The following is a 22,007-nucleotide window of genomic DNA, read 5'->3' as shown; positions in this document are numbered from 1 at the left end:
TGAGACTAGACTGAGTTACTGGAATTAAGACTTATTCTATGCATCTGCTCACCCACAATATGGCGCTGAGAGAGAGACCAAACAACCTCTACACAGCTGCCTCATCAGTTTGATAAGCTGCAGGAGCTGATCCTGCTCCTGATTGGAGGAGAGCAGCGTGCTCAGCATGTGGGTAGCAGAGTTGGGATTGGTGGAAGAGGACTATAAAGGAGGAGAGAGACAACATGCACCAGGAACATCTGAAGGAACACCTGAGCAGCCCCCGAGAGAGCTGGCCGGCGGTGTGCCGCTCCTCCATGGAAGTGGGGAAAGTGGCAGGGGGGCCGCCCCTCCACAGAGGTGGAGGGGTCGGCAGCCAACCCGGGAAGGACCAGCACCAAACCCGGGAAGGGCCAAGCAGACAAAAGAACAGCGCAGGGTCCAGTGTCGTTCCTCCGCGAATGGGGGAGTGACATAAATTGATCTTGTGTATATAAAGATAATTGAAAGTGAATCTTGATGTGAATGGAATGGGAGAGGGAGCTGGAGATGGGAGGGGTGCAGGTGGGAGGGAAGTTATTGGGGGGGGAAGCCATTGTAATCCATAAACTATACTTTGGAAATTTATATTTATTAAATAAAAGTTTAAAAAATAAAAAAAGATGGAATATGCCAAAATGTACTACTCCCACCCTTCTTTTAAAAAAGAAACCTGGAGTCGAAATAGAAAATAAGGAGCCTAATGGTTGAAATTGCATGACATCAACAATTCATACAGTTGACTTGAAACTGGACCTGGCAGGTTCTGGATGGTAACAAACATGGCAGGCAGTGGAGGGCAAGAGAATGAAGGGATTGATGCTCCCCATGCCTTCAGTTTTGGACAAGGATGACACTGTGTCTCTACCAGGCTGACTTAGGGCTGCATTTGGGGCATTTGTGCTGTAGTTGGTATTCTGATTTGTTCCTGAAGACTAATGTGCAGTGAGGGAGTGAATTCAGACAGAGAAGATCCCAATCCAGACCGTCTGAGATTTCTTACCTGTATGGCCTTGGAAAAGTGCTGAGTCCCTGTGGTAGCTTCCCTTGCAGGGTTGCTCTTAGGCTGCCGGGTAATCTTGATAAAACCCAGGCCCGTAGTATTCACCTATTCACTCACTAAAGAAGGTAGTGTTGCTTTTAATATCATTTGTACATAAAAACCCATCCAAATGGAACTTGCTCTGTTTTCTGTGGTAAGGGTGTGATGCTTCAGGTGATACATTAGCAGCTAGACTAACCGGGGACCAGAGGCACCCAGATTTGGCTCGTTGTGATCAGGGCACTAACCTGAGTGTCGACCCTTCACCTCCCTGACTTCTGTATTCTTGTGGAATGGGCATAATACCTAGCTATACTATGTATTTCTCAAGGTTGTTGGTATTCAAAAGAAGAACATGAAACATATGTAAAATTACCCTTGCTTTGATTTTCATTAATGCTTTATTTAGAAAAAACACACACACACATTAAAGGAAGTTAATGAGACACTTAGGTTTATCACAAAAAAAAAAAAAAAAAAAAAAAGGAAATTGAGTTAGCCAAGGTCAGAAACAGTGCCTTAAGGTAACCCTGTTTATGGAGAAAGTGTGGATTCAGCCTGGCTCAATAGCTGGAAACTGAGTGTTAGCATGAGTTCAGCATGAAACTGCTTTTGTTAATGTTGCTGATGCCAATTCCTAACAGCCCAATCCAACAGCCTAATTTTTTTTTTTGACAGGCAGAGTTATACAGTGAGAAAGAGAGACAGAGAGAAAGGTTTTCCTTCCATTGGTTCACTCCACCAAAGGCCGCTACGGCCGGCGCACTGCTCCAATCCAAAGCCAGGAGCCAGGTGCTTCCTCCTGGTCTCCCATGCAGGTGCAGGGCCCAAGCACTTGGGCCATCCTCCACTGCCTTCCCGGGCCACAGCAGAGAGCTGGACTGGAAGAGGAGCAACTGGGACAGAATCCAGCGCCCAACCAGGACTAGAACCCTGAGTACCGGTGCCACAGGTCGAGGATTATCCTAGTGAGCCGCGGTGCCTGCCAGTAACCTAATTTTAATCCTCACTGTGCTTGAACTCTTTGAAGCATTGACATTGTTGATTCACCCCTTTCTTTTAGAGAAGCTTTCTCTCCTGGCTTGCTGGAGACTGCTCCCCAGGTTCTCTCCTCTTCTGTGATCACGATGTTTTCACCTCCTTGGCTGGCTTCTTCTCCGCATTTTTAGGGCTTTAACTTTGACCTTCTTTTCCTTCATACTCCAGGTTGACAAATAGCCCTCTAGAAGAGCTGAACAGAACTTTCAGAAGTGTTTTGTTTTGCTGATAGGATGTTTCCTTTTAATCTGATTTTGCGTGTCTTAGAGCACAGTATGCACCCTCCAGTTCACGCCCACTCCTACTTGTCTCATACTTCACCATTTCACAGTGTCCCTTGGTGTACTTTATCTGGGTAATTCTTGCAGGCATTTGAGTTTGCAATACCTTCTCTGTACCCACCTCCTTTATCCTGCCAAGTTTCAAGTACACATGGACGAGGACTCCCAGTTTCACCTTCTCTCTTAAAAGTGTGCTTGTCCCTCTATGTACATGGGTTCCGTAGCTATGGGTTACACATCTGTAGATTCAGCCATTCAAGGATATAAAATATTTTTTAAAATTGGGTCTTTTTAAAATATGTACAGACTTTTTCTTGTTATTCCCTAAATAATATAAACAACTATGATGTCAAGTATGTGGGAGAATATAGGTAGATTATATGCAAATATGTCATTTCATATAATGGAATTCAGCATATACATATTTGATATCCTCCAGGGTCCTGGACACAATATGCTCTGCAGAAACTGAGGGATGACTTATTTTGCATTTCCCATTGCTTACCTGGGTATTCTGTAGGGATCTAAAGAAAAATGTGTGTAGCTTGTCCCACACTGAATGCATCGAGGTCCAACTCTCCACAGTGCCCAACTCTGAGTAGTTATTTTCTTCATCCCCCTGTTTGTCCACATTGGAAGCTGTGGCCTTATTCATTTAGTTTGTCTTTTTTCAAATATTCATTGGGTATCAAGTATGTGTCAGGTTTTATGTTAGAGAGGAAGAGAGTTCAATGGTGAGCATAAACAGACATGGCCCTGCTTTGTGAAATTTATTGCCTAGTAGGAGAAAGAAACATTAAATTAGATAACACAGAAATAAAAAGAAGATCTCACCTATGCTAAGGCTAGATAGAGAGGTAGACAATGAGAATTATAAACAGCTATCTGACCTAGTTAGTGAAGTCAGGAAGGGTGCTCTTGAGGAATAGTTACATAAGCTGAGACCAGAATACAATATGGTAATTAATTAGCACAGAGAATGAAAGAATATTGAGACCCATTCAAAGCTGGGTTGAGTTTGTTCTCTCATCCTTAGAGCAATGGAAGCCATTCCTATGTTGAAACAAAAAGTGCCACGAAGTGACTTGTACTTCCAGAAGTTCATTCTGACAGTGGTGAAGAGGAAGCATTTGAGGGGGATGAGAGTGAATGTGGGAATAGCATGTGGGAGGCTGTTGCAGATTTCCAGGCCAGAGATGATGGTTGACTGAGCTGGGACAAGAGGAGTGGGAAGGGGGAGAAGTGAGCAGATTCATATGATATTGAGAAAGTAAAACCTAAGGATTTGGAGTGGTATTGGGCATGGGATGAAGGAAAGGAAAGTGTTAAGGATGACTCCTAGGCTTCTGGTAGGTTAGGGGTGGTATGGTAGAGATTAAATCCTGAGGTACCTCCAACATGCATAAGAAGGGATCTCAAGCTGTCAATTGACTGCCTGTTCTGTCATCCCAAGGAACTGTCTGGAGAACTCTGTGTGTGACTCATTTGTGTAGAGAAGGTTATATGGTGATAAGAGATATGTATGTGACTTGAAAAAGGAGCTGAGCCATTGATGAGGGACATGAAAAGTAAGGAGGACAAAGGACTGAGGTTGAAAAACATGCCAGTCAAAAACGATTTAGCTCCTGTCCTTCACCACATGTATTTCATTGCCCTTAAATTCTTCCCCTTTCTCCTTGGAAGCACCTCCTAGGTTAAGATGCTTCTGGTCTTCCTGCTCCTGCCTTAATGGAGGCCTCTGTGGTTACTTTCAAAGGCACTGATGAACTCGAACGGGGCCTCCTGCCAGTGTCCTTCCCAACTCCAGTGCTTCCCACAGTTGCTGCTGTCATTATCTTGATAAGCATATCCTTATCAAGAACTGCTGGGACTTCTGGTTACCAACAGAATGAAATGAGAGTTTTCAGCTGGCACACACACACACACAAAAAACTGCATCAGCCTGGTCTTCCCTTTGTGCTCTCTTTATATATATAAAGGTTAGGGTGTATATATATACATATATATACATATACACATATATTTTTTGATTTTATTTATTTATTTATTTGAGAGGTAGAGTTACAGAGAGAGGTAGAGACAGAGAGGTCTTCCATCCGCTGGTTCACTCCCCAGATGGCTGCAATGGCCACAACTGGGCTGATCCAAAGCCAGGAGCCAGGAGCTTCTTCCAGGTCTCCCACGTGGGTGCAGGGGCCCAAGCAGTTAGGTCATCTTCCACTGCTTTCCCAGGCCATAAGCAGAGAGCTGGATTGGAAGAGGAGCAGTCAGACACAAACCAGCGCCCATATGTGATGCCAGTGCCTCAAGTGGAGGCTTAGTCTACTGCGATGCCACAGCGCTGGCCCCATCTTTGGTGCTGTGTTGCACTTCTTATGAGAGTACCTCAATTAGTGAATGGAAGATGGAACTAAAAAAAAAATTGAGGACAAGCATTTAGTCTAGTGGTTAAAAAACCAGTGAAAATGCCCACAAAGCATATTAGAATAACTGGGTTCCATATCCACCTCTAGCTCCTGGCTCCAGCTTCTTGCTAATGCACATATTCAGAGGTAGCAGATAACAGCTTGAGTACTTGAGTTCCTCCATCCCCATGGGAGACCAGGATTGATTACTCAGCCTGTGGCTCTGATCCCTGTTGTTTGTTATGGCATTTGGGGAGTGAACCCATAGATAGGATGAGAGCTGTCTTTCTGTTCCTCTGTCACTATTCCACCAACACCACACCTGTCTCCATCTCCCTCTGCGTCTCAAATAGATGAAAAAAAATTTAAGTAAGTTTATTTTGGTGCAAAATTTTTCAAAACCTGGGGCTGGCTCTGTGGCATGGTGGGTTAAGCTGCTGCCTACAGCGCCAGCAAGTCCCTTGCACCCATGTGGGAGACCCAGAGGAAGCTCCAGGCTCCTGGCTTCAGCCTGGCCCAGCCCCAGCAAGCTGTTGAGGCCATTAGGGAAGTGAACCAGCAGATGGAACAGATAGAAGATTCTCTCTCTCCTCTCTAACTCTGCCTTTCAAATAAATAATTTTTAAAACTCCATGCAGTTTTTTTCATAATATTCATTTTCCATGACTTTTCAGAATACTCTTCTACACCAGGATTTCAAATCTTTTGCACTATAACTAATCTTTTCATTCCATTTTCCATAAACTTTTTGAAGCTCACTTGTATTTATGGCCTCCTGGCAAATCCCACACTGGGGTAGATAAGTTATTCAATAGCCTGTGTGTCTTCCCTAGCTGTGCTTCAGTGAGCCTCCTCCTGTAGGAAATGGATTTTGCCGCCTTTGCATCACCAAAGTTTGGAAGGGCAGTTGGCATACAGCGGCCATGCAGTGATATGAACAGAGCTGCTGTCTGATCTTGGCAGGCTTTTGCCTTCCTTTCCCTTGGTACAAATGTCGATACCAGGTGTCTGCCTTCTGCCTACTTCAGAGGCACATTTTACTCAAAGTGTATGGTTCTCCTTAGGTCAAGAAGAGGAGTTATGGATACAATGCTTAGAAGAAATAATAGTAGGATGTATGTGATCATGTATTTTTATGTGACTCGTCAAAGCTGCTTTGCTGTTTTAGGCAAGATGATATTATTTAGTCTCAAAATAAAATGCCCTCAGAACCTCTTTGGATTAAAGTCCACAGGTTAATTATATGCGTTCAGTGAGAAAAAGTTTAAACTTTAATTTGAAGAACCTCAGGGGAAAAGATATCTTTTAAGCAACTACTTATGTGTGCTTATATGTAGACCGGCTTTGCTATTTAACTGTTTTTCCCCATGACAAACCCATGTAGGTTCTTTGTCTACTGTCTTTTCTTTTGTCCGAAAGAGCAAGAGAGCGAGAGGGGGAGAGACAGAGTGCATGTTTAAACACTTTTTGAAATCTAGTCATTCAGACTAAACAATATTGGATAATTTACTTATTAAAGATTTTTGTTGTTACCTTGATTGGAAAACATATGGCTGACTCCTAATAGCTTACCCATAATGCATTCAAAACACTCTACTTAGGAAGAACATTTGTGTGCAATTTTAGGATTTTTCACCTGGGAGGTGGTATAAGATGCAGATAAATCCAATCTGGAAATTTTAGAAATTATTTACTTATTAACAGCCTAGATATATGTGGGCTCTTGAGAATAGAGCATCTTCTTGTCAAGGAGCAAAAAACCCCTTGAAAACGACTTATGTAATTCAGTTCTTCTGAAGTCTCCTTGGAAAAAAAATAATAGAATGCCGTGTGTGCGTGTGTGTGTGTGTGTGTGTGTGTGTGTAAGAGAGAGAGAGAGAGAGAAACTTAAATGGGAGGGAGGGAAAAATAGATATGGCCTATACCCTTTAGCCCTCCCTCTGGTTGAAGGTAAATATATGGTGTATCTGAAGTTGAATATTATACATTAAATAAAATTTACTATCTGAACACTGTCTCAAAGTATTTTAGCCGCACTTACTCTACATTTAAAGACCTTTCCAGCACAGTGCTGTGTGATGAGTGGGAAAGAATAAAGAACAGAGCACTTTCAGGAACGGAAATTGGGATCTGGGGGAAGTAGGAAGGGGTGTCATGATTTATCTCATGCAGTGAACTTTCAGGTGTAAGGAGACCCTCTTATCTGTACATAAAACCATAAGCAAGAGAAATTAGTTAAAATTTTGTTATCTGAGCTGTGTGTTTTCCTACAAACAACGAAACAAGAGTGACCGAGTTAAATTAAGTGCACATTAAAAAAACCATATTAAGGACTGGCACCATAGTGCCCAGCCTGCAGGACCAGCATCCCATATGAATGCCAGTTCAAGTCCCGGCTGCTCCACTTCTGATCCAGCTCCTTACTAATGCACCTGGGAAAGCAGCAGAGGATGGCCCAAGTGCTAGAGCCCCATCCACCCACATGGGAGACTCAGATGAAGCTCCTGGCTCCTGGCTTTAGATCAGCCCAACCCCAGCCACTGCAGCCATGTGGAGAGTAACCAGCAGAGTTACAGAGAGGCAGAAGCAGAGAGAGAGAGAGAGAGAGAGAGAGAGCGCTTCCATCAGCTGGTTCACTCCCCACATGGCCGCAATGGCTGGGGCTGAGCCGATCTGGAGCCAGTAGCTTCTCCCAGTTCCCCCAAGTGGGTGCAGGGGTCCAAGCCCTTAAGTCACCTTCTACTGCTTTTGTAGGCCATATCAGAGAGCTGGATTGGAAGTAGAGCAGGCTGGAGTAGAATTGGCACCCATATGATACCCACTATACCACAGCACAGGTCGCATGTTAACAATTTTATTCATGCAAAAATACTAAACTAAATATGGTGGAAATAATAATAATATTGTGTATGCTTATTTAGGAACCTTTAACATATTAACAATCAATACACTAAGCAAATGAAAAATGTATATTTTTTTTTCATGGCTAATACAGTTGAAACTCATAACAACTAAGAGATAAAAGTTCATTTTCCATTATGATGCCATTTGGAATTTGTTCCTATCATACAAATAATTTTAAGTTTTAAAGTTTAAGAGTAGGAAGTCTGGTATATTAATGTCTATGGAACAAGGAAACACTTTGCTTTCTCATCTTGATAATGAGCTGTGTTATATGGTTCAACCACACTGAAGAATGAGATTCATAGTGTGTGATATTTATTTATCTGTATATTTAGCCAGCAAAGACAGAATTTCCTAGAATATTCCCTGTGCCACATGTCACAGAATTTCTCACCTGTCAATTTTACACACCAAACCTCCCCAAATTCAAACGTATATCTGTAAAATCCTTAACCAAAACTCTGATGGGAGAACGACACTGGAGGTATTTGAAGTTCCTATCAAACCCACCGTGCAGTGCTCATTTCAAATATTCCCATTTCTTAGCCCCACATGGCGCTCAGATAGTAATTATGCATAGGCTCCAACTGCAGCATTAACACGATGAATGTGGAGCCACACTTTTACTAAGAATGCAAAGTGTAAACCCACTTAAAGTGACTACTTTCTTAAGCAATGTCAGAAGTATTTAGTCTCTGTTTCTGAACAGACTGTGAGCTAACTACAGCCAGAGGAGGTCAGCTCAGATATGTGCCTGCACGTTCAAGCTGCCAAAAAACATAAGAAAATGTTTAGAACAATGAGTTGTAAGTTGAAGGTTTTAGCTCTCATGGAAAATTAACTCTCCAGCACTCACTCACAGCTCTTCTAGCCCCTGATTAAGAAGGAAAATCAGAGATAGAGCAAGGAACTGGGCTGCCTAATGGAAATTCTTCATCAGGCAGTGACCTTTGTTGCTCGTGGTATGTCCTCTCTGCTTCGGGCATACTGTTTTAATAAGCATTTGTAATTTCAATCTGCACATGCATCGTGCTCTTTTCCAAAGACACTTGGATACTCTTTTGAGCTGTTTCACAATTGAAAATTGGCCTTTATTTGGAGATGGCTCTAGTAGGATCGTTAGCTCCAACTTCCCTGGTGTTATACTGTATTATTTGAGTGGGTTTTTTTGGGGAAAGAAGCCAATATTTTAAGTGTCCAATGGTGATAGTAAGATTTCTGTCTTCTCATAAAATTTTATAATGATAAAGTTAATATTCGCACATGTGTTTCAATATGCCTGGCATTTTGGCTTTCTAGGGTGGTGTCTTTTATGAATATGTCAGCTATCTTAATATGTATAGTGTGGGTATCCTTCTCCACAAAGTACTGTGACAGCAAAGTACACTGAGGGCTGTAGGCTGTACCCCTGCCTGGTTAGAAGACTCAAGGAGCTTACTTGCTCAGTCCAGGCCTCAGTGTCCTTTCCTGTAAAATGGTAAAATTAGGCCAGACCATTTCTCAGATTATATGATGTATGCAGATCCTTCTTATACAATGTTTTCAGAGGTAGATTATTCAGGCATAGATTTTTTAAGAATAACATTCTTAGCTACATCTGCACGCTGTGTGCCAGGAACTTCAAGTTCAATCTCTAATACCAATCCTTGCACGAGCACACTATGAACAGAGTCAGACTCAGGGCTGTGTAGGTACATAGATGCCAAGGTAATCAAACCATAAACAGTTTTGTTTCTAATATATCAGAATCTCTCATTTGAACATTAGCTTCATGTTAAACCAACTTTTTTCTTCTTTGACTAAGTACATTGCATGCAGATTTTTAAATATTTAACTAATAATGATTAAATGGGGAAAGGGGATCATTAGTTTTTCCAGGGTATCCGTTTATCTTGATCTGGCCCTTCTTAAGGGATATTATTTTTCATTACCTTTAACAGATGAGGAAAGTGAGAAATGTGGAAGTTATGTAACCTGACCAGTTACTCATCCCATTGTGACCAAAGGGGTGTCAAAGTCATAGCTTCTAGGAAATGTGATTCTCTCTTTCTTGAGTTGGGGGATTTGTCAAATAAAAACACAGGATATCCAATGATATTTGAATTTCAGGTAAGCAATGAATAATTATTTAGTGGAAGTATGTCTCAAATATTTCATAGGCCAGGCTCACACGAAAATATTATTTATCATTCATCTGAAACTCAAATTTAGCTGGCCATTCTGTATTTATATCTGGCAGTCCTGTCCATGACAGAACCTTGATATCCAGGCTTTCTAGGATGCACTGGGGATAAGCAGGAGAGGCCATATCTCTAAGAAGTGTGAAATTCAGGTGATGAAATTGGAACAATAAATGTAATGAAAATGGATTATCTATAAGAACATCTGAGTGGCCATGGAAAATAAATAGTGTATTGCTCTGGGGGCACTGTTTCAGACTTTTGCCTTTGGGGTCCAGAATTTGACATGTGGTGGGTACCACTGCAGTTTATGCAAAGTAATGAAGAAAAGCAGAATTAGAGAATTTCAGTGTTGGGCAGTAGGCAGCCTTTGGAATCCAAAGACTCAAATTTCTTGTCTAATGGACAAAGACATAAACTATGCACAAACTCAAAGTTGATTGGGACTAAATATAGTGACCTAGCTCCTTTCCCATGGTGTTCCAAGGATTGAAGAATGAAAGACTATTTAGATGGATAGGACCAATGAAGCAGGACTAACTGGCTTCCTGGAAATTTTATCATGATCAAGTTGTTTTGGTTGGTAGCTAAGTTGATAACTTTATCTACTATGCTAACTGAGATCACATGTGTTGTGATGCAGCAAGTTTAGGCCACTACCTGTGATGCTAGTGTGTTATATTAGTGCCAGTTCAAGTCCCAGCTGCTCCACTTCCTAACTGGCTTTCTACTAATGAACCTAGATGGGCATTGGAGGGTGACCCAGGTGCTTGGGCCTCTGCCACCTAAATGGGAGACTTGGATGGAGTTCTAGGCTTCTGCCTTTAGCATGGCTCAGCCCCAGCCATTGTGGCCATTTGGGAAGTGAACCTGTTGATGAAAGATTTCTCTGTCTCTCTCTGTGTCTCATCCTCCTGTTTTTACTCTGCCTATCAAATAAGTAAATAAACTCTTTAAAAATATTTTTTAAGGGACCAGTGCTGTGGCGCAGTGGGTTAATACCCTGGCCTGAAGCGCCAGCATCCCATATGGGTACCGGTTTGAGACCTGGCTGCTCCACTTCCATCCAGCTCTCTGCTATGGCCTCATAAAGCAGTAGAAGATGGCCCAAGTCCTTGGGCCCCTGCATCAGCAAGACCCGGAAGAAGCTCCTGGCTTATTGGCACAGCTCCAGCCCTTGCAGCCATCTGGGGAGTGAACCATCGGATGGAAGACCTCTCTCTCTCTCTTACTGCTTCTCCTCTCTCTGTGTAACTCTGACTTTCAAATAAAAAATAAATAAATAAATGCTTTTTTAAAGATTTATTTATTTATTTGAAAGAATTAGAGAGAGAAGGAGAGGCAGAGGTGGGGGTTGTCTTACATCCACTGGTTCACTCCCCAATTTGCCACAACCACAACGGCTGGAGCTGCATCAATCTGATGCCGGGAGCCAAGAGTTTCTTCTGGGTCTCCCACGTGAGCTCAGGGACCCAAGCACTTGGGCCAACTTCTTTTTTTTTTTTTTTTTTTTTTTTTTTTTTTGACAGGCGGAGTGGACAGTGAGAGACAGAGACAGAGAGAAAGGTCTTCCTTTGCCGATGGTTCACCCTCCAATGGCCGCCGCGGCCGGCGCGCTGCGGCCGGCGCACCGCGCTGATCCGATGGCAGGAGCCAGGAGCCAGGTGCTTTTCCTGGTCTCCCATGGGGTGCAGGGCCCAAGCACCTGGGCCATCCTCCACTGCACTCCCTGGCCACAGCAGAGGGCTGGCCCTGGAAGAGGGGCAACCGGGACAGAATCCGGCGCCCCGACCGGGACTAGAACCCGGTGTGCCGGCGCCGCTAGGCGGAGGATTAGCCTAGTGAGCCGCGGCGCCGGCCACTTGGGCCAACTTCTACTGCTTTCCCAGGCCATAATAGAGAGCTGGAGAGCTGGATTGGAAGTGGAGCAGCCAGGATTCAAACCGGCGCCCATATGGGATGCAGGCACTGCAAGCGGCAGCTTTACCCACTACGCCACAGCACAGGGCCCTAAAACATTTTATATTCACATGAACACATAACACTGTCTACCCAAGAAGCTAAGCATTGACATAATTGGATACTCAGGAATTTATTTCTTTCTTCTCCCATTTTATTAAATCTCTAAGCATTGAATTGTTTTGTTATTAACACTAACCTGTCAATCATCTCTCCTTCTGAGGATAGGTAGAGAAAAAAAGAAAAGTTGTAACATGTAAATCATTCATCTTTACAATTGGAGAACAAACCACTCTGGAAAAGTATCAGGGGAGAAAAAAATGTTTGAAAGAAATAGCTAGAGAGTGTTTATCCATACATTTTAGTAATATACTTCTGACTCTAGCTACCAAGGATGATCAAGATTACACTGTTCATGTTGATCCCTCCTTCAGACATGGAAAATATCCATGTTTCCTCACTTGTCACAGTGGATTGGGATTTGTGCTTGTAATTCATAGTTACTTCTTAACACACTTATTGAAAGTACTCATGTGTCATCTCTGGCATTAGTTTCATTTCTCTGTATGTGGATGTTAAGTTAGAAAAAATGGTGTGTGTATATGAATGCATGTGTGTGTTTCCCTACTAAAGATAAAACAGTGAACACAAAGGATGCAAATCCTGGGTGAGTTAAATATCATACTTTTCACTGGTGTAAAAGATTGAAACATCTTCTTTAAAGATAAAACTAATTTGGATTAAGAAAATGCAAATCAAATGACATGAAACCACCTCACATTCATCACAGTAGCTGGTATCGAACCCACAGAAAATAAGTGTTGGTGAGGATGTAGAAAAATTGGAGCCCTTGGGCCGGCGCCATGGCTCACTTGGTTAATCCTCTGCCTGTGGTGCTGGCATCACATATGAGCACTGGGTTCTAGTCCCAGATGCTCCTCTTCCAATCCAGCTCTCTGTTGTGGCCCGGGAGGGCAGTGGAGGATGTCCCAAGTTCTCGGGTCCTTGCACCCACATGGGAGACCAGGAAGAAGCACCTGGCTCCTGGCTTCAGATTGGCACAGCGCGGGCCGTGGAAAAGTATCATTTGGGGAGTGAACCAACGGAAGGAAGACCTTTCTCTCTGTCTCTCTCTCACTGTCTAACTCTGTCAAATTAAAAAAAGAAAATTGGAGCCCTTGTGTGCTAGGGGTGAGATGTAAAGCAGTGCAGTTGTTATGGAAAACAATATGGCAGTTTCTCTGGGCCGGCGCCGCAGCTCACTAGGCTAATCCTCCACCTGTGGCGCCAGCACCCCGGGGTTCTAGTCCCAGTTGGATTCTGTCCCGGTTGCCCCTCTTCCAGTCCAGCTCTCTGCTGTGGCCCAGGAGTGCAGTGGAGAATGGCCCAGGTCCTTGGGCCCTGCACCTGCATGGGAGACCAGGAGGAGGCACCTGGCTTCTGGCTTTGGATCAGCGCAGCACGCTGGCCATAGCACGCCGGCCGTAGCAGCCACTTGGGGGGTGAACCAACAGAAAAAGGAAGACCTTTCTCTCTGTCTGTCTCTCTCTCTCTCTCACTGTCTAACTCTGCCTGTCAAAAAAAATGACAATGGCAGTTTCTCAAAAAATTAAAAATAGAATTACCTTGTGATCCCACAATTTCACTTCTGAGTGAATAAACCCCAAAAAATTAAAAACAAGGTTCCAAAGACATATATGTAGAGTTGTATTCATAGCAGCATTATTAAAAATAGCCATAAGTTAAAAGCTACTCAAATGTCTCTCAATAAATAACTAGATAAAATGTATTCACTACATGCCATGAATATTATTCAGCATGAAAAAGAGAGGAAATTCTGACTGGCATAATATGGATGATACTTATAGACATTAAAATAAGAGTGAAATAAACCAGTCACAAAAATACAAATGCTGTATGATTTCATTTTTATGGAGTATCTAGCATGTTCAAATTATTAGAGCTACAAGGTATGATGGTTGCATCCAGGAGCTGGGGTTGCGAGAGAGCAGAGAATGGGGTATTACTATTAAATGGGTATAGAATTTCAGTTTCACAAGGTGAAAAGAACTATGGAGATTGGTTGTACAGCAATATGAATACTTTTAATGCTACTGAACTGTACACTTAATATAGTTAAAGTGGCAAATTTTACTTAATCTAATGTATATTTTACTATATTATAGGTAGATTGAAACAACTGTTTTGGTCATTTGCTCACTTATTAAAGCAGTATTTACATTCCATAAAATGTACTAGACAACAATGTCCAGGGCTAAGACTGATATTAGGAAACCCTTTAGTAGGCACTAAAAATATTCAGGGAATGGAATGAATGAATGACTGATGGATGAATGAATACATGATCTCACTGGAAGTCGTACTGAGCATGATAAGTGATAGCTCATCGTCGTGAAGAGATGTAATGACATTTGCCACGTATTTGCACGTATTTGCTTTCCACCACCGTGCACTGAAACACACAGTAAAAGGTAGCATCGCTGCCAAGAAGTTCTTTAGAATAGGGTATGCAAATGAAAGAACAAAATTTTAATGTAGATTTATAAGTTACAAAACCCATAAAATGATCTCCTGTATTGGGGTTAATTATTAACAATCTCATCTTCTTACATTTGTTACCCTATCAATGTTAATACGAACTGATATTTGTCTTGAATATTGACTTGGAAACTTGTCCTTGCTGTCCTCTTCTGGGCCATTTTTGATGCAAGGTAAAAGAAGCAAGCAAACAAAGAATGCTATGCTACATAAAAACAGTCATAATTATTGGCTTGTAAAAAAACAGAATTGTTTAAAACTGCTCTCGATTATAAGTCAATCTCTAAACCAAGAGTCAAAAAAACCTGCATTTTTATCTCAATCTAATTATTCAGAAACTGTAGATCTTTATTGGATTTATTGCCTCCTCTCTGAGACTCATTTCAAAGTCTATAATCTATTTAAACTTCTGGAGAAGATTCTTTTCACACATGACTTTCTATGAATTTTGATAAATTCTAATCGATTTATGTGCAAGACACATACATACATAGTTTTTAAAAATCCTTAATTATTTAATGGAATTTGTTCTTAAATATATTTCGTCCTTGCCAGAAGTTATTCCAAGGAAGTTACTTGAACAGACTTGTAAGCACAGCAGCAGGCTTTGTGGTGCAAGATGCAAGGATTTCTTTTGGGTGAATTTTTACTGAAAACTTTGAATATGTATGTATATATACTGTAGGCCTCAGGGAAACCAACATCCCCAGAAACAAGGATCAGTATTGAGATGTTGGTTGATGTGGACACAGCAGCCCTGCTGGAGCTGTGCAGGGACTCCCAGCCTCGCACAGGCTAGATTCTGTGTCATCTGCTACTCGTGATCTAATGCAGGCACTCAGCGTTCTGAGCAGATGGATAATCTTTATTACTAATGTAATATCACTTGTAACATACAACTTCTTTTTTTTTTTTTTTTTTTTTTTGACAGGCAGAGTGGACAGTGAGAGAGAGACAGAGAGAAAGGTCCTCCTTTTGCCGTTGGTTCACCCTCCAATGGCCACCGCGGCCTGCGCCCTGCGGCTGGCGCACCGCGCTGATCCGATGGCAGGAGCCAGGTGCTTCTCCTGGTCTCCCATGGGGTGCAGGGCCCAAGCACTTGGGCCATCCTCCACTGCACTTCCTGGCCACAGCAGAGAGCTGACCTGGAAGAGGGGCAACCGGGACAGAATCCGGCGCCCCGAATGGGACTAGAACCCAGTGTGCTGGCACTGCAAGGCAGAGGATTAGCCTATTGAGCCGTGGCGCCGGCCTGTAACATACAACTTCTAAAACCCAAACAGGAACAACCTGTTGGCTAAGTTCTGTCCGTTTCCCCCAATGCTGTGTCTTTGATCCTTTCTCGTGTTTACTTCTTTGCCTGCCTAGTATCAGAATGAAAATTTTATTCAATTATAGTCAGTTGTGGGCCAGGATATGGCAATTTCTGTTGAGAAGTTTTATAAAATTCCTTTCTTCAAAATGCCTGGATGGTGTACAGTAATAGAAGTTTCCCCACTTGGATACAGAAAAGCAATTGTTTAGACAGGCTGTGAAAAGATTTTCAACGGGCAATATAAATTGTGGGCTATTAAACACCATGGATTAAAAAAAAAGGCCAACAGGAGGATATTGTAGAATTACAGTAATAATACAAACAGTATTTATAACGGATTGTTGGAATCTGGGTTGCAATGTAATCATAGCTATTTTATGCCAAGAGTCTTTGCTTCAATGCTAGTCTATTTCTTAAAGCTTAAAAAAATGTAACATAGTTCATATAATATCTCACCCCATAATGAAGCCAAGATTGACTCCTCATTTTATGTTTTTCTTCCTTGGTCCTTAAAGGATTTTTTTTTTTAAATTAACAGCTTACTATTCACTTTTCTTTTCTTTTTACAGAACTTCCCACTCCTTACGCCCAGTGGGAAAGACTAAGTGAGGAAAGAAAATGAAACAACTGTAGGAGAGAAGTTAGTCAAAAACAAGCCCTCTTAAACTCTAGGGGCTTTTTTTTTCCTTTCACACTGAGAGCATTCTTATAAAGAAAATAAGAGATTTATAATTCCCATAATTTGGCAAGAAGAAGCACACAACCACATACTTCCTGTGTGTTAGTCATTTTTGGTTGCCTAGCTACAAAACACAAATATATTGCAAAACTATTTTTTATTTCAATTGTACACATCTGTCAATGAATCTATTCCCCCTTTTCTTTTTAATATGCTAAAAACAATTGATGTCACCATATCAAATTCCAAATTTCTGATTGTTCCAGCCTTGGTTAACTCTATATTTGATCTTCCAACTAGTTTATATGTTAAGCTTGTCTGAGGCTAAATGAGAGAAAATTGCCTAAAGTAACCCCGAAAGTGCTGGAAATGTGTAGCAGTGCTATCCTAGAACATTCCCTCCCCACCCTCAGCCCCGAAGCCTGTAGAGACAGAAAGGAATGCTCTTATATTCTGAGATGAATTAAATTCCCAATTGCAAATTTCAAGTATGTTAGCATTATTCTACAACAAATGGCTCCAGTGTTGACTTCTGAGGGTGTAAGACATATTCTGAGACACTTGAATAGGATCCTAGATTCCCTGGTGTTTACCTCCTCAGGGTTACAAAGGGCAGCAAAGGCACTTGGAACAGGGTGCCTGGACCCTTTTTTGTACATCACGCAATTGGCAGTTGTGTGCGATGTGTGTCAGCTTCTTGTGAAGACCCTTGGCCAGAAGAGGTGATTCAATAAATCCTAAACAAAGGTGTTGAAAAGAAGGCTGTGAGTGTACTTAAAAGCTTAGAGCTCTTGGACTTGCCTCATCCATGGAGCAGGCATAGGAGACAATTTTTTCATTCAACTATGCTCACAGAAGTGCATTTGGGACCTTTGACATGGTACTCAAAGCCTGACCTCCACCTAGGCAATCTGTCCCATGTCAGTGTCTCCCTGTGGGGCAATGTTCCCCTGAGGGAAACTAATATAGTGCTTGGCACATGGTAGGGATTTAATAAATGCTTAGTGAACAATTTGGGGAACTTTAATGGTTTCAGCATAGAATTCTAGAGCTTCTCACAGATAAATTGGAATGATCCCTGGTGCTCTTTTGAGAGCACAGACATTTTTCTCCATAACTATTCCAGTTCATAAATACATCTTTTTTAAAAAAAAATGGGGCTGGCATTGTGGTGGAGACCAATAGAATCATGCAGCACAAGAATTATTTTCAAAAGGTAGAAAAGAGTCCCAGTCTCTGCATTTCATATGGGACCTCCATTCTTGACAGATGCTGCTCTAATAGTAGAACAGAGGAGAGCATTCCTTTCTAGGAGTGACTATAGCTTTCTGATAGGTGTGCAGATGCATCCATTTAATAAAACTTAGACAGTTACTCAGTTGACTAAATGGTCAATGATTAAAAATGGAAGGCCCTTCCTATTTTTAAGATTTTTTTTTAAGAGTCCTTGATAATAGTCTCAAAGTTATTTCTCTCCTCCCTAACACTTTGCTTTGAAAGGGAAAATACTTGAATAAATGATCTATAAAATATTCTACTAAAATTTGAGGGTAGAGTAGACAAAACTAACTAAAAACAATAAAGAATGAGATGCCTCAGTTACAAAAAAGAAAAGTTCTATTGCATGGTATGGTGACTATCTATAGCAATAATGTACCATACTTATATTTTTAAAGCTATAAGAAAGGATTTTGAATGATAAATATTTGAGAAAATAGATATATTTACCCTCATTTGAACATTACACAGTGTGCAGCCATATTGAAACATCACATGTCATCCCATAAAAATGCATAATTTCAGGTTTCAATTAAAAACATACAGCAATTATTTTAAACTATTTTTTTCAGATATATAGAAATCTCTCTTGGACATTGTTTTAAATTTCTCCATTCCATATGTAATGACTAACAATTTTTGAATTTTTTGAGACTCCTACACACACAGAAGGATATATGTATTATATATTAAAATAGAGATCATGAAAGACCTGTAGGATACTTATATATATTTAGGAAATTTATATATACTTATACATGCTACATCTATTATTTAATGTGAATTCTGTGAAGAAAACTACTTGAACAAAGACAAAAAGTGAAGTCACTATACTCTTCATACATTTTTTTCCTTGATGTCTATAAGAAATTTACTTTTTTTTTTTTTTTTTTTGACAGGCAGAGTGGACAGTGAGAGAGAGAGACTGAGAGAAAGGTCTTCCTTTGCCGTTGGTTCACCTTCCAATGGCCGCCGCGGCTGGCGTGCTGCGGCCGGCGCACCGCGCTGATCCGATGGCAGGAGCCAGGAGCCAGGTGCTTTTCCTGGTCTCCCATGGGGTGCAGGGCCCAAGCACTTGGGCCATCCTCCACTGCACTCCCTGGCCACAGCAGAGAGCTGGCCTGGAAGAGGGACAACCGGGACAGAATCCGGCGCCCCGACCGGGACTAGAACCCGGTGTGCCGGCGCCGCTAGGCGGAGGATTAGCCTAGTGAGCCGCGGCGCCGGCCCTAGAAATTTACTTATTTTTTAGAAATTAAAATACTGGCATTGTCCAAGAAATTTTATTGGATTAGTTTCTAATTGTCTTATGGTTGAACTGCTGAAGTATCTTCACAGAAACATTTTGACTTGCATTAATAGTTTATGTCCCCACATTTATATTAAAAAATCCACACCCATATAAAAATGGAAAAATTACCAGTACTTGATTTCTGTCCTCTGTTTTTCTAATCACAACCATATACTTGGGTTCCTTTTGACCCCGTGGAACAAAATTATCTAATTTTCAGTACTACCAAAAACAAGAAGAGAAGCAAAAAAAAAAAAAAAAAATTAAGAATGAAATGATTACCTGAATCATGGAGTCTTAAGCATGTTCTCCACATACATGGCCTGCTATCTGAATGGCTTTCAGAATAATTGTTTCACGCTTGTCATGGATAGCACACAGGTTGGTGTCTTCACAAAGGTCAACCAGACAGGCCTCATTTGCCTCCAGCAGGGTATCAATAGCTGATAGTGCAGGTCTGTGTTAAAGTCCTGAGCAATTTCTGGCACCAAATGCTGGAAGGAGAGTTTGCAAATCAGAAGTGCAGTGGACTTCTGGCCTCTAATTTCAGAGTGTTGTAGTACCAGCCTTGTAACACTAAGGTTTCTTCACCCCTCCAGTAGAGGGCACCCTCTTGCAAAGAGCTTTTATAGCCATCTGCCTGGAGACCAGTGGATTTGGAAGCAGCATCCTTGGGGGAGCCCTGGTATACAGAACTCCTTACTACCGCCCTTCTCCTTTGACTAGAGCTCCCTGAACTCACCCTTCCTACCTATGAGGATCTGTTCTTATGCACAAGACTTTTGTGATAATACCTATGTTTATGGTTTGTTTTCTTTCCAAAGAGCCTAAGTCTTTTGAGAATGGGCATGTAGCCCATTCTAATCAACCTGATTAATGTAAATGAAGCAACAGCAGACACAATTCAAAATCAAAATAATTTTCAAAGACATTTATGCTTGATTTTGGAATGTAAATGGTATTTTTCTTTACCAATTACGATTATTAGACTGATGTTCAATTTGAACTCCTTTTCCACAGCAGAGACCAACTGACAGCACAGAGGCTTCCAGATGTCTCCTAAGGTCAGGGTGAGGCCAGACCAATAGTAAGAACTTGTTGTAAATAAGTTACAAAGTGAGTAATTAGAAACAGAGAGCATTTTCTCATTTATTCTCAGACTGTCCCTTGAAACAAGGTCAGAAAATAATTAAAGATTTTGAATTGTGAAGGTCAAGAAAAATATGGGTACAGCCCACATTAGAAAAGTTGTGGGGGTGGCTTGGGGCTGTGAAATACCACACGACGGGTGCCATCCCTAAACCAGGCCATGTGTGTTCCCTGATTTTAATTCTGGATTGTTATCTGCATTTTACAGAAGAGTCCAAGAACTGGAGAGGTTAATTAACATGCCAAGGACATATTCCTCCAGCTTGGCAGAGCTGGAAGTTATATCCCATTTTTTGACCTGATCCCAAAGCCTTTCCTTTTTCCAATGAGAACTAAGAAGCTTACCAGAAATCTTGAAGATCACACTTAAAAAGACGTACCTTGGTTTGGTGTGATAAATAATAAAAAGTAAAGAAGTCATTAGCGCTCAAAAGGAAGCCTGAGACATTCTGGTGTAGATTCCCGATCGCAGCCATCTGAGGTACTTTCATTCTGCTGCATTCCCAGGCTTCTTATCTTAGTGATGAGCCAGTGTGTCTGCTCAGGCTCCATCCCTGGGAATCATGCTCAATCCCTTATCCATTCAGTAACAAAATTCTGCCTCTCTTACCTTTTTACTGCCTTTCACAGCTGTCTCTTCTTTTGTAGGAAGCTGGAGTATATATTAGGGACAGGAAGCTTGGACTATTGCATTAATCTCCTAACTTAACTTTGTGTCTTGAAATTGCCCATGCCTTGTGACCAGATTGATTTTCAAATGTTTGAATGATATCAGACCTTGAGCTTGTAAGTCACTGTAGGCAAGAGAGTCATATCATTGTGTACTTTATGAATGTATAGGGGACATAGACAAAGACACTAAAAGAAATTCATAACTGTAAGACCAAAGAGCTGGATTCAATGGGCAGGGTAAATTCAAGAATGACCTCCAGGTTTCTGTGTAGTACTAGCAAAATGGTAGTGCTATTTACAGAAATGTGCAATATTTGGGTATGATTTGAGTAGGAGGGACCAATTTTGGCATGTTGGAGTTAAGATCACTCTTCTGTGATTCTTGGGCTTCCAAGAAAAGCTGTCACATGGACAACTGTATCTATTAGGGTGGAGTCCAGAAAAGAATTAGGGCCTTGGGATATAAACTGTGGCATGAAATTCAAACTAGTGGAAATGATTTGTGGGAATGGATGCAATCAACCAGGGAGAAAGTAAAGAGAAGGAAGAAGAGAAATGGGGAGGACCTGAAGAACCCCATCGCCTACAGGGTGGGGATAGAGAAAGGAAAACCAGCAACAAAGAGTTGCCGGACAGATATGGAGGAATCAAAAATGATAGTGCTACAGACGCTAATAGAAAGCTTCATGGCAGAACAATTGATAGCAGTGTTAAAAGTTGCTGAGAGCTCTTAAGGCTTCCTGGTCTGGCTGAAAGGCCTGTGAGAGCTTTTCAGGCATGGAAAGCCAAGAAACTGTGGCAAAAAATGTCCTACATGAAGGATATTGAGTGAGACCCCAGTGGAAAGAAGGGGGCCATCAAAGAAGGATGTACTTTTTTCCGAAGGGAAGAAAGAACTTCCACTTTGCTTATGGCCTTGTCCAAATACTGGCAGAGTTTCTGGACTCAAAAAGGCTTCCGTAGCCTTGGCAGCTCATGACAAGAGCCTCTGGTGATCACTGACATCATAAATGAGAGTGTCAGTTGTTAAATTAACAATAGGAATCACTGTGCACTTGCTCCCCATGTAGGACTTTGTCCTTAATGAGTTGTACTATGAGAATTAACTGCAAAACTTGTTCTCAAACAGTACTTTACAGGTTTTGTGTGTGTGTGTGTGTGGGTGGGTGGGTGGGTGCAAACTGTTGAAATCTTTACTTTGTATAGGGTTGCTCTTCTATATATAAAGTTAAACTAA

At 41.6% G+C, this 22,007-nt stretch overlaps 1 protein-coding gene across 11 annotated transcripts in view; it reads left to right on the top strand.

Annotated features, from left to right (window-relative positions):
* Window positions 1-22,007, top strand: part of CELF2 (CUGBP Elav-like family member 2) — a 939,267-nt gene that overhangs the window by 361,020 nt on the left and 556,240 nt on the right. The window lies entirely within an intron of this gene.

This window comes from Oryctolagus cuniculus, chromosome 13 (genome assembly GCF_051225735.1).
Source record: "Oryctolagus cuniculus isolate XC-2025 breed Fujian yellow rabbit chromosome 13, ASM5122573v1, whole genome shotgun sequence".
NCBI lineage: Eukaryota > Metazoa > Chordata > Mammalia > Lagomorpha > Leporidae > Oryctolagus > Oryctolagus cuniculus.
The sequence above is the reverse complement of the archived record's forward strand: the minus strand, read 5'-3'. Positions and strand labels throughout refer to the sequence as shown.